General features: G+C 33.9%; 1 long non-coding RNA gene and 1 pseudogene across 1 annotated transcript; both read right to left on the minus strand.

Annotated features, from left to right (window-relative positions):
• Positions 1–409: 409 nt before the first annotated feature.
• On the minus strand, positions 410–1,422 carry LOC143242216 (glyoxylate reductase/hydroxypyruvate reductase pseudogene; annotated as a pseudogene).
• A 3,361-nt stretch (positions 1,423–4,783) lies between these two features.
• On the minus strand, positions 4,784–11,381 carry LOC143242608 (uncharacterized). The gene is made up of 3 exons (XR_013022990.1): positions 11,305–11,381; positions 8,564–8,649; positions 4,784–5,527 (listed from the first exon to the last, which is right to left on the minus strand). It is a non-coding gene; the product is annotated as an uncharacterized LOC143242608 (long non-coding RNA).
• Positions 11,382–12,042: the final 661 nt, after the last annotated feature.

Raw genomic sequence — 12,042 nt, forward strand, 5'->3', positions numbered from 1 at the left:
AACTGACGACAAGAATATCACTAACAAACAACAATACTCAACTGACGACAAAATATCACTAACAAACAACAATACTCAACTGACGACAAGAATATCACTAACTAACAACAATACTCAACTGAGAACAAGAATATCACTAACTAACAACAATACTCAACTGACAACAAGAATATCACTAACAAACAACAATACTCAACTGACGACAAGAATATCACTAACTAACAACAATACTCAACTGACGACAAGAATATCACTAACAAACAACAATACTCAACTGACGACAAAAATATCACTAAGAAACAACAATACTCAACTGACGACAAGAATATCACTAACAAACAACAATACTCAACTGATAACAAAAATATCACTAACAAACAACAATACTCAACTGACGACAAGAATATTACTAACAAACAACAATACTCAACTGACGACAAAATATCACTAAGAAACAACAATACGACAAGACGTTTCTTACCGCGAGTTTAGCCATATTTTGTCTAACTGTTACTTCTGCAGTTCCTATGTGGGGTAGAAGGACCAAGTTTGGTAGAGTGGTGGGTCTGTGATCTTTTGGTATCGATTCAGGAACCATGATATCCAAACCAGCAGCACGGATCTTTCCATGTTTTAAGGCATCGTATAAATCATCATGTTGGACGACTTTTCCTCTGCTCGTGTTGATAAATATAGCAGTAGATTTCATCAGGTTAAACTGCTTAGCAGTAAACAGTTCTGTTGTTTTGTGTGTCAGATTGCAAGTACAAAGAACGAAGTCCGACTCTCTCAGAAGATCTTCAAATTCTACATAGCGGGCTCCCATACTTTCTACAGCATCAACAGGTTTGTGTATATCATGGTACACAACTTCATTGACCTTAAATGATAAAATTCTTTCGGCAACAGCCTGACCGATTTTCCTATGCCCACGATGCCCACAGTGGCATTTTAAAGTCCTACACCACACATCCAATAAGGCTCCGACATATATACCCACTCTCCATTTTTTATAGCGTTTGAAGCTTCAAACAGTCGTTTCCCAGTTATCAGCAGAAGAGCTACTGTTAATTCGGCAACGCTATCAGTTGGTATCCCTGGTGTATTACTTACTAGGATGTCGCGTTTCCTGCATTCATTAATATCAATATGGTCGTACCCGACAGAATTGGTCGCGATTACTTTAAGTTGTTGTCCAGCTGCATCAAGTACTTCACTGTCGATTTTATCTGTTGGTAAACAGTAAATAATATCCTTTCCTGAATACCCTTAATAAGCGCCTCACGTGGTATTGTTTTGGGTTCTTTATAAAATTCAACATCACATACCTTCCTCAACATGTCGTTCACTTCCTGCGATATGTCAGGCCTAGTAACAAAACTTTGTATTTTGTCATGGTGACTACGTTTTATCGTTAGCAGTGCTACACTGTCCGTGTAATGCTCAGTGAAACTCAGTCACTCGCATAGCTCAAGATTAATTATATAACCTATGTTGTCGGTAAGCATCATCTCTGGATAAACACGTGCAAAAGGTTTGTTTGTGATTATTTGAGTTAACCCAAGAGTGTTGAATTTATAGAGCCATAATTTTCCTTTTGTTGATAATAGTAACATAAAACTTAAGAATATGTTATTTAGCCAATAGGTCGCTGCATTTTTATTTTTCTTCATATAAGTGTTTCACATTCTAATGGTAACTGTTGAAGAATTGAAATATATATTTTCTTATTGAAAACATACTTTAATATCAAGCCACACCTCAAGTAATGTCCGATTTTAGGTTCAGAAAAGAGAAAGGATTTCAAACACTTTTAATGTCACTTAATCAATGATGTATGTTCCTTTATTATTAATTACTTCCTGCCAACGATTCACAAGCTTCTGAATGCCACTTCTATAAAATTATTAGGGTTTGGAGGAAAAGAATGCAGAGAAGGTAGTTTTGACAATTTCATGTGTTCCAAGCTCTTTTCCATCAAGATACTTCTGCAAACTTCGGAATAGATGATAATCAGATGGGGAAAGGTCTGGAGAATCAGGAAGTTGTGGAAATCTTTTCAGTCTAGCTCTTCAATCTTTGCAGATGTGATCCTTGCTGTATGAGGCCGTGCATTATCCTTGTGTTACACAACACCTTTACAACTGATCAAAGCAGGCCTCATTTCTTTCAGTGCAACCTTTGAGCGCTCTAACTGTTGACAATAGAAGTCTGATGTAATCGTTACATTAATAGCAGCAATTCAAAGTGAATCACATCAACAATATCCAACCGAAAGATTAACAAGACTTTCCTAGGGTGGTGGTACATTTTGGGCTGTGCTTTAGCCAGTTCACCTGCACGTAGCCATTGTCTGCGGCACTTAACAATTTTATAAAATATCAATTTTCCATCTCCAGTCACTAACCTGTCCAAAAAAGGTGAGTTACATTTACGAGAGTGCAGAGAAGTGCAAATGTCCACTCTTGCTCTAAGGTTGGCTTCTTTCAAATCATGGGTGACCTTTTGCTAAATTTTGAAACGTTTTCTAGCTGCTGTAGATGACGGTGAAATGTTGAATGGTTTGAAATTAGCTTCTGTGCCAGTTCTTTAACAGTTACAGCACAGTCTCCATCAAGTGCAGCCAGCAACAAGTCATCGTTAAACTATATAGGATGACCTGATCGTGGCGCATCACATAAATTGCAGTCACCTGATCTGAACTTCTGAAACCACCTTCGACATCTTCTTTCATTGAGAGGCTTCGCATCGTAGACAACTTGAATATTTCGTGTAGATTCGGCTGCACGGTTGTCTTTAAAATTCATAAAGCATTATATGCTTAATGTGCTTCTCAGACACATCCATCTTCATAATGGTTTATTTGATAAATGATCTAAAAGTGGAGTTGGGTTAGTTTCTTTAATTTGTGTGAAGATTTTATACACGTCTTACTACATATTTTAGTCATTAAAGCCTTTTGCAAAGACAAAATGATAATACAATTTCTGTATTACATTTTTGAAAATTACTATGGGATGACCTGATAGTTTTTCCTTCATTTTTGTTTAATTTCGCGCAAAGCTACACGAGGGCTATCTGCGCTAGCCGTCCCTAATTTAGTAGTGCAAGACTAAAGGGAAGGCAGCTAGTCATCACCACCCACCGCCAACTCTTGAGCTACTCTTTTACCAACGAATAGTGAGATTGACCGTCACATTATTTCGCCCCGATGCTGAAAGGGCGAGCATATTTGGTGTGACGGAGATTCGAACCCACGATCCTCAGATTATAGGTCGAGCGCCTTAACCACCGAGCCAGGCCAGGACCCTTAATTGTTCAACAATACGTCTGTGAACTAAAAACCGAATTTTGTTAACCGTTGTGCGTACAGCACAAATAGTCTATTGCAAAGCTTTCTACTCACCTACAAACAAACGCATCAAAACATATAAATTATGATGAATTTTATATGTCAGAAATATCGCTTTATTAGAACAAAGCATTCGGTGAAATTTTCTCGTCTTCTCCAAAATGTATAAATTGTATTAGGGTTTACATATAAAATATCTGTTTATCTACAATTTGTACTGATAAAGACCAAGATAAAATTTATTTTTATGTTTCTTTTTTTAAGCACAAAGCTACAGAATGGGCTATCTGTGCCGTGCCCACCACCGGTTTTAACCTTACTTACCACAAGAAAGCCTGTGCTCTTTCTAACAAAAGTAAACAGAAAATGGTGCTTCTAAATAGTTTCTTTTATTCGATATTAGAACGGTAAAAATGTTTGATCAAGGTTTATATTTCAAAGAATACAATAGGTATGAGTGATATTTTAGTTACACAGTCCATGAATAAAATGAATAAAAAAGACAATATAAAAATTTGACAATAGTCGCAAAGGTCACAAAGTCGTAGGATCGACTGCAGTCGGACTTGGCAGTGAAAGAGTTAATGACTGAAGTTGGTTTTCTGACAGTCTCTCAAACATATACATTAATCGATAATCCACAGGTAACACACCGTTTAACAAACAGAAATTTACATAAACCGCCAACCAACATAATACGGTAGCCACTGTTAATCTCACTTAGTGATGTCGCAACAAATAACTTACTGAAATCAAAATTGTTAACTGTTAATGTAGTGGCTTCATATCAAATACCCTAATGAAACCAAAGTTGTTAACTGTTCATTTAGTGGTGTCATAACAAATACCTAAAGAAGCCATAGTTACAACGGTAACACGTACAATGATGAAGAATGATACTTAAGTTATGCAAATATTGTATGAAAGCAGAATATTTCAGTTATAATATGCAATATAATCAATTATGCAACTTAAACAAATACTAAAGCATTTTATGCTGAACAGTGTTTCAAAATTTCAGTGAGCATTGGACTTTTGATACTTGTTAGCACAATGTTATTAGCAACCCCATCATGTGTTACAAATACAATTTTCTTGGCTGTGGAAATTCATTACAATTACACCTCCATGTCAAACCTGTTATTAGTAATAATTAGTTATAGTTATTAGTAACATGTATTCTGGTTCATTCATGAAGTAAGCAAAAATAAAGTATAACATTAAACCAATCTTTAAGTACAGTTTTACCAAAACATTCTCTAATTGAAATTGATACTCAAGACTCTACAATTTGATCTTTAGCTATATTTAACTGTTGTGAAATGTATCTATTGTGTGATTGGAAAAAAAAACTGAGCCAGGCTAGTACAGATACTTATGTACATTTCTGTATTTTGAACTTTACACCATCACTGACATCATTGTTAGATATGACTGGACATGCACTGGACATCAGCAGCTGAACTTATAAGAAGAAAACAAATACGACTACACATTGTGGAAAATGTAGGTGAGGAAGTGGTAATTGTTTATGTTTACAAAATGTCTTTATGGATTTTGTAGAAAGTAGCAGCTTATAAGTCACTTACTTTAAGTGTAAACCAAACCTTTACTCAAAGATAAACAATCATAAACAGTATTTTGTATTTATGGCAAAAGCTACTGAAACTACCTGCCACAATCTTTAATTTTGAGCTACTTATCAGAGAGAAGATAGCAAACCACTACTTCTCCCACCTCCTGTGCTAAGGGATTGACTGCTTCTTTTGTAACACAGCCACAGCTTAAAGAACAGGAGACATTTTGTGGTATTGCAATGAATTTGATTTGATTGAAACACAGGAAGAACGATTACTAGTAACTTGTAATATAAGTTATTACATACTCATGTAGAAAGTAAACTAAATATACATCCTTATGCATACATGAAGTCAGACAGACACTTAAGATATTTTGTCAGTTCTGGATTATGGTAACTAATTAAACACCCTTGAAAGAGGTACAGATAGTCCTGAAGTACATTCCTATCTTGGTATCTTCTTGTGTCTGTTAACCAGTTTGAAGGATTATTAACAGATTCACTTTATTTATTTTCACCATGAAACTTCAGTTCTCTTCTTTAACTCTGTCAGAATTTCAAATATGTCCCAAAGTGATGCACTTGTTTCAAAGTTCCTGTAAAAATTAAATAAATTGAAAGACAAAGTAACTGAATAATTCTATATACAGAGTCTAGCACATTACCCTAAAACAAAACAATCCCACCAAAGATAGGAATAATGAAATTACTGAGACTTTAAATAAAAAAACATAAACCATGAAGCTATCAAGCTGAACAGATAAAATGGTCCCAGAAATATCAGTTTTGTTACAAGTTACTGTTACTTATGCTGAAAATATGTTCTGAGCCAATATGTTTCTTGTAACCAGAAATTATGTTATGTAGCTACCAAATACTGCTTAATAACTAAACAACTACATATTATTTGAAATTTCATTCTTAATTAAGACTATAACTGGCTTTATTAAAACCAGTATTTGAAAAACAGTTTTGTATTTGGGTATCACTTAGTTTAGTGCTGCTGTTATTTGTTGCCATGAGATTTTAGTCTTCTTTGACCAAAATGCATCTACGAGATTATTTGTTTTGTACTTACAAAGAGTGTTAAACTTTAACTGTATCTTATGGTGGCTTATTACACTTGTATAATTCAAATGATCAAATAAAGGACTTAAAATGTTTTCCTTAACTTATGTAAGCAGGTACTAGTGTTACTATCAGAAAAGTTAACTGTGGTTAGTGTAAAAGAAATTGAGTTGTGATGGGAAAGTAACATAATTTTCCTTTCCAGGATAAATTTATAAAGGCCACAAAAAAAAAAGTGGAACAAGTGTGCGTGAATGTGTAGACAATTCTTATACACTACTTTCAAGAAGGTTCACAGAAAAGGTGGAACAAGTGCAAACAATTTTACAATAAAACACTGTTTCATATAAGGAAATGAAATGTGTACCTATGTTTAACCAGTTCAAACATCTTTTGAAAGGAAGAAAATACTGATGAGAGAATTATTAAAAGTCAGTTATGTGGATGAACCATGTATTTTGAAAATGGAAAAACCAGGATTAAACAGCACATTCTCTTTAAACAAAAAGCAACTGGAAACAGAGTTTATTAAATGTTTTGATTTTTTAAAATATTCAAGAGAATAGTGTACAAGGGAAAAAATTCAAAGAATTCAAGTCTACCGATATATTACGATAACCTCCCAACTACTCCTGAAGAGAATGATGCATCTAGAAAATTTTGTTTTCTCCGTGACAAGAGTAACTTCTACAAGAAAATGAAGACAAAGAACCTGCCTCCCAATGGTACAGAGGATTTACAATGCTAAAATTAGGGTTTCGATTCCTCTCGGTTGGCTCAGCAGATTGCTCAATGTGGCTTTGCTAAAAGAAAACACACATACACAAAGAACCTTCCAATAGTAAGTTGAATGAAATCTGTGTCAAGAATTTTACAGGAGGAAGAATGTAAAGCTGTACACAAAGTAATTCTATTTTATTATTGGTAAGTCATCTAATTATTAGATTCAAAGAGGTCTGGGAACTAGAAGGTTACAGAATAAGGATGTAAAGTTGTTTTTACCAAAACACAGTTTTACTTATCCATAGAAAACAAAACAAAAACAACAACAATAAAAAAAACATGTAATTCACCACCTAATGTCAATAATAATAAACTTAGAGAATGTGATGAAATGTGGTATTTTACCAGTTTTCTATTGAGTAACTGGCAGAATAACAGGAGGTTCACCAGAAAATGTACTGTAGAGCAAAATTCTAAATTCTCTAACCTTGACTGAAGTTGAAGCAAAAGAGAGATTGGCTTCAAGTAAAATCTTTATCTCAAACATTCATTAAACAGTCAAAGACAATAACAAGTGTATCACTTAGGTGCCTTTACTGGAAAGCTTAAATATCAATTATATTTGTAGCAAAATATAATCATATCTGTGATCATTACTGATGGTACAGACTAAAAATACAACAACATGGAAGCATATATGAAAAATATTGCCTTTCTTTTTAGGGTTAACATTACTGTATAAAAGTACAACATGAATACCAATACAAAGGAACACCTTTATACATAAACTATATTAATAAATATAATCAAACATCAAGCACACCCTCTACATTCCTACACTCAATTACACAACCCCTTCAAACATGTGGTCATCTGTCGGTCAGTTACCTCTTTCTTTCTTTATGAACCTGACAGAGACAGAAGAAGGTCAAAACGTTGTTTGTCCCTCTACATAAAAATTTTCTCAACCCATACCAGCCGTTTTAAATATATAAAAATACATCATGTTTTACTTGAAAGGAATTTTTCCTAAAACAACCAAGCTGATTGTTGTCTTAAATTAAAACTACACAAATAACATATTGAAAAAGTTTTAAAATGTATATTAAACAAGGTTGTAGGAAATGTTTCAACACCCAGACAAAGAGTAAGTTTTAGCGTTATTAACTGAAGACAGGGCCCAACATGGCCAGGTGGGTTAAGGCGTTCGACTTGTAACCTGAGGGTCGCAGGTTTGAATCCCAGTTGCACCAAATATGCTCACCCTTTCAGCTATGGGAGCAGTATAAAGTGATGGTCAATCCCACTATTCTTTGGTAAAAGAGTAGCCCAATAGTTTGCAGTGGGTGGTGATGACTAGCTGCCTTCCCTCTAGTCTTATACTGCTAAATTAGGGACGGCTAGCACAGGTAGTCCTTGAGTAGCTTTGTGCGAAATTCAAAACAGACAAATTGAAGACAGAACAGAATGACAGAAAGTTGCAGGCCTGTTACCTTAAGTATAAATATGTAAGTTTCAATACTTCATAAAAAAAAAAGACAAAATGATCTTGAATGTCATTTTCATTATCTTAATGATTTTCACGAGTTCAGTATTTATTAACAAAAGAAGTTGCATTGTTTTATCTTAAGAATATGACACTTAGAAAATCTACAGAAATATACTGTTACTTCATGCACTTGACTACTGTTAATGTAAATTATTAAAGCTTATTTACTTTCAGTGAAGTTTCCTTGCTGTTATGTTTTTAGATCTGTAGAAAACAAATGTGGTATGTATAAGTTAACAACAGTATAGAGGATAACACAAGGAGTACCAAACAACAACAAATGCTGACTTACAATATCTGCTAGAGAGGTCATATCTTACTATGTACTGATTTATGAGACTGGAACTTCTTTCTAACATCTGTAGCTTTGTCAATATTCTGTAAACAGATCAAAATCTTATGTTATCTAGATTCTAATCTCTTAATGCAAAGGACCTGTCATTAAACATAACAATACAGAAATACCTAAATTATAAAACAATAAACAAAGTCCCTTTCTTGTGAACATCACTTGGAGAAAAAGCTACACAAGAGAAATAAAGTAATTTATTTGACAAAAATTTGATGATAAGTCCACTAACTTCTTTATAAAGTACTTGTGTTGATATAAATTTGATTATAAATCCATTAACTTCTTTATAAAGTACTTGTGTTGATAGAAACTTGATTATAAATCCATAAACTTCTTTATAAAGTATCTGTGTTGATATAAACTTGATGATAAGTCCCTGACTTCTTTATAAAGTACTTGTGTTGATATAAACTTGATGATAAATCCATTAACTTATTTATAAAGTATCTGTTTTGATATAAACTTGATGATAAATCCATTAACTTCTTTATAAAGTATCTGTGTTGATATGAACTTGATTATAAATCCATTAACTTTTTTATAAAGTACTTGTGTTGGTAAAATTTTGATAAATCCATTAACTTCTTTATAAAGTATCTGTGTTGATATAAACTTGATTATAAATCCATTAACTTCTTTATAAAGTACCTGTGTTGGTAAAATCTTGATAAATCCATTAACTTATTTATAAAGTACTTGTGTTGATAGAAACTTGACGATAAATCCATTAACTTCTTTATAAAGTACTTGTGTTGGTAAAATCTTGATAAATCTCTTAACTTTATCTACTATCCTGAAATCTACAGGTAAAATATCCATCTGAGCAGTCACTAGAAGAAGCTGATGGGTATGGTTAGCAAACTTCAGTTTGGAAGGAGCTAAAAGAAGCCAATAATCCATATAATGGCTCAATCACAACTCCAAAGCATGAAGATAATAAATAAAAGCTCTGACCTCTTGACAAAAAAAACATAAGGGGCAGAAGCAAGCTTGAAGAGAAGGGAACAAAACACCATGTGATGGACGAACTGAAGATACTGATGAGACCATGGGGATATAGGGATGTGGAGATAAACACTAGTGACATCAATACCTGTCATTCATAAGCCCAGAGAAAATGCCCACTGTCAGGTAAGAAACAGTAAAATTGGACAGTTGAACAAAGTAACTGAGGAAAGACGAATTGATGATAGGCTTCCAGTCCTGGTTTTCTTAAGAACAACAAAGAGTCTTGAATAAAACTAGGTGAAAGATATATAACAGATTCAATGTCCTGCTGAGATAATAGTTTCTGAACCACCTCCAACAGACACTGGCTGGTCATGAGATTCCAATATGGAGGAAAGAAAATGGGTATAGGAGACACTGGAGGAAGGAAAAAAATGGGATTATGAATCCTTCCAATAAAAGTTGAAGACCTTAATGTTCCATGTTGAAAGGATGCCAGTAAAGAAGAAAATTGGTAAGCCAAGCTCTCACCAGATTAGAATCCACCAGGTGATGTGATGTGCATTGTCAATGAATACGATGAGATGAGGACCTCAAGGAGAAGGAACAAGTAAGAGTTGGGAAAAAGTGGGAGGAGAAATGGTAATAGGTGCTGTACTTGGCTCTGACTGAGACATAACAGACTGTTGTTGTACTGCTGCAGTTCATGATTCAAAAGACTCAGAGATTGTGTCCAGTATGTATTACCACAGAAGTGGGCCATATGTAAATACCTAAGATAAGATGATGGTAAACATGTATGAGTTAAGGTTGCATCACAGTCTAGACGGTCCCAACAACAGAGAAACTACATATGCAGAGATAGAGCCAAAGACATGAAATAAGCCAACATAGAATAAAGAAGGGACAGGATATTTCCCAAAATCCCTCAGGGTTTTGATGAAAAGCTTAAGAGAGAATGGGTGGTTGAGAGATAATGTAAAAAAGTTGTGAAGGTAGAACAAAGGCAGGAAAGTTGGGCATGTGTAAATTAATAAAACAATCTGTACTGAATTGTGAAACATACTGAAACAAATGTTCTTTGTAAAGAACAAATTTCATTTCATACAAAGTACAAACAATTAACAAATATATCAGAATATACACTATAAATTAGGTGTATATCATCTCTGTAATTCATTAACTAAATAATATTACAAATGGAAGCATGATTAAAAACTGGGTGATAGCATAGTAAGCATTACTGTTAGGATTAAAAAGAATCAAATTTTGATGTACTGTACCACTTGAAAAAGCAGTAAGAAAACTAGGTTTAAAACAAGTTGTTCCTATGACAACACAGTTGAATAAGAATATGGACATCTAATTTATAAAAAAAAATATGGCAGTAATGCAACACGTTTTCCTGTGTGTTGTGTATGTTTTCTAAGTATAACAAGATCATATGGGCTTTTTATAGAAATATTTCTTTGCACAATATTTTAACATTATATCTCTGTCTGCTTAATACATGCATACTTTACATAATACTTTCTGTTGTTTAAATGGGTTTATGCTGTATTTATGTGTGTGTGTATATGTTTATATTCTCTCTGAATTCTACACGCTATATGTTACTGTAGTCACTATATGCTACTGTCTTATTAGTAAAGAAAACAAAGATTAATGGACTAAAAAGTCTACAATAACAAACAGATGTTCTGATACATGAACGTAGCAATAAGGGTGTTTACCTCTTCTGGTTTAAACCACTGAGATAACAAAAACAATAAATGTTCCGCTACAAGAAGTAGAGCAAAAAAAGTCCTCCAACTGCACCAATTTGTCGATACCTGTGGAAGAGGGAAGAAATAATAGTTTTATACCAATGTAAACTTAACGTCAGATAACAATAAAATAGAATCACTTTTTTCTATGATATAAAACCTTATAGGCTAATACTAGGCTAATACGGCGAGCATGTTTGGTGCGACTGGGATTCAAATCCGCGACCCTCGGATTACGGGTCGAACGCCTTAACACACTTGGCCATGCCGGGCTAACATTGCTTACTGTGTTTAAATGTTTTAGAAAAAAATCCTTTCTTTGTCGGGAGAGAAATGAAAAGATATTATAATCACATAACCTCGGAAGGTTTTTTCGTGATGCATATGAATATTTGTGAAAAATTAAAATAACTTGAACACATATATTTGTTTAATTACCTGAATCTGACTGATACTTATTGATTTGAGTGTTTGTTGTTAAGCGAAAAGTTACACAATGGGATCTCTGTACGATGCCCATCACGTGTATCGAAAGTTGATTTTGAGCGTTATTAATACACATTTAGCACAAATTTTTTTTTATTCCGTATGTTAATTATCAATAACTTCCGATCAGAAGTTTGCGTCCTCTGGTGGGACAGAAGTAAATCTACGGAATTAAAGGGAAGTTCGATAGCCCAATGTGGCTTTGATGGGAGAAACACA

The sequence above is a fragment of the Tachypleus tridentatus genome, unplaced genomic scaffold (genome assembly GCF_004210375.1).
Source record: "Tachypleus tridentatus isolate NWPU-2018 unplaced genomic scaffold, ASM421037v1 Hic_cluster_2, whole genome shotgun sequence".
Lineage (NCBI taxonomy): Eukaryota > Metazoa > Arthropoda > Merostomata > Xiphosura > Limulidae > Tachypleus > Tachypleus tridentatus.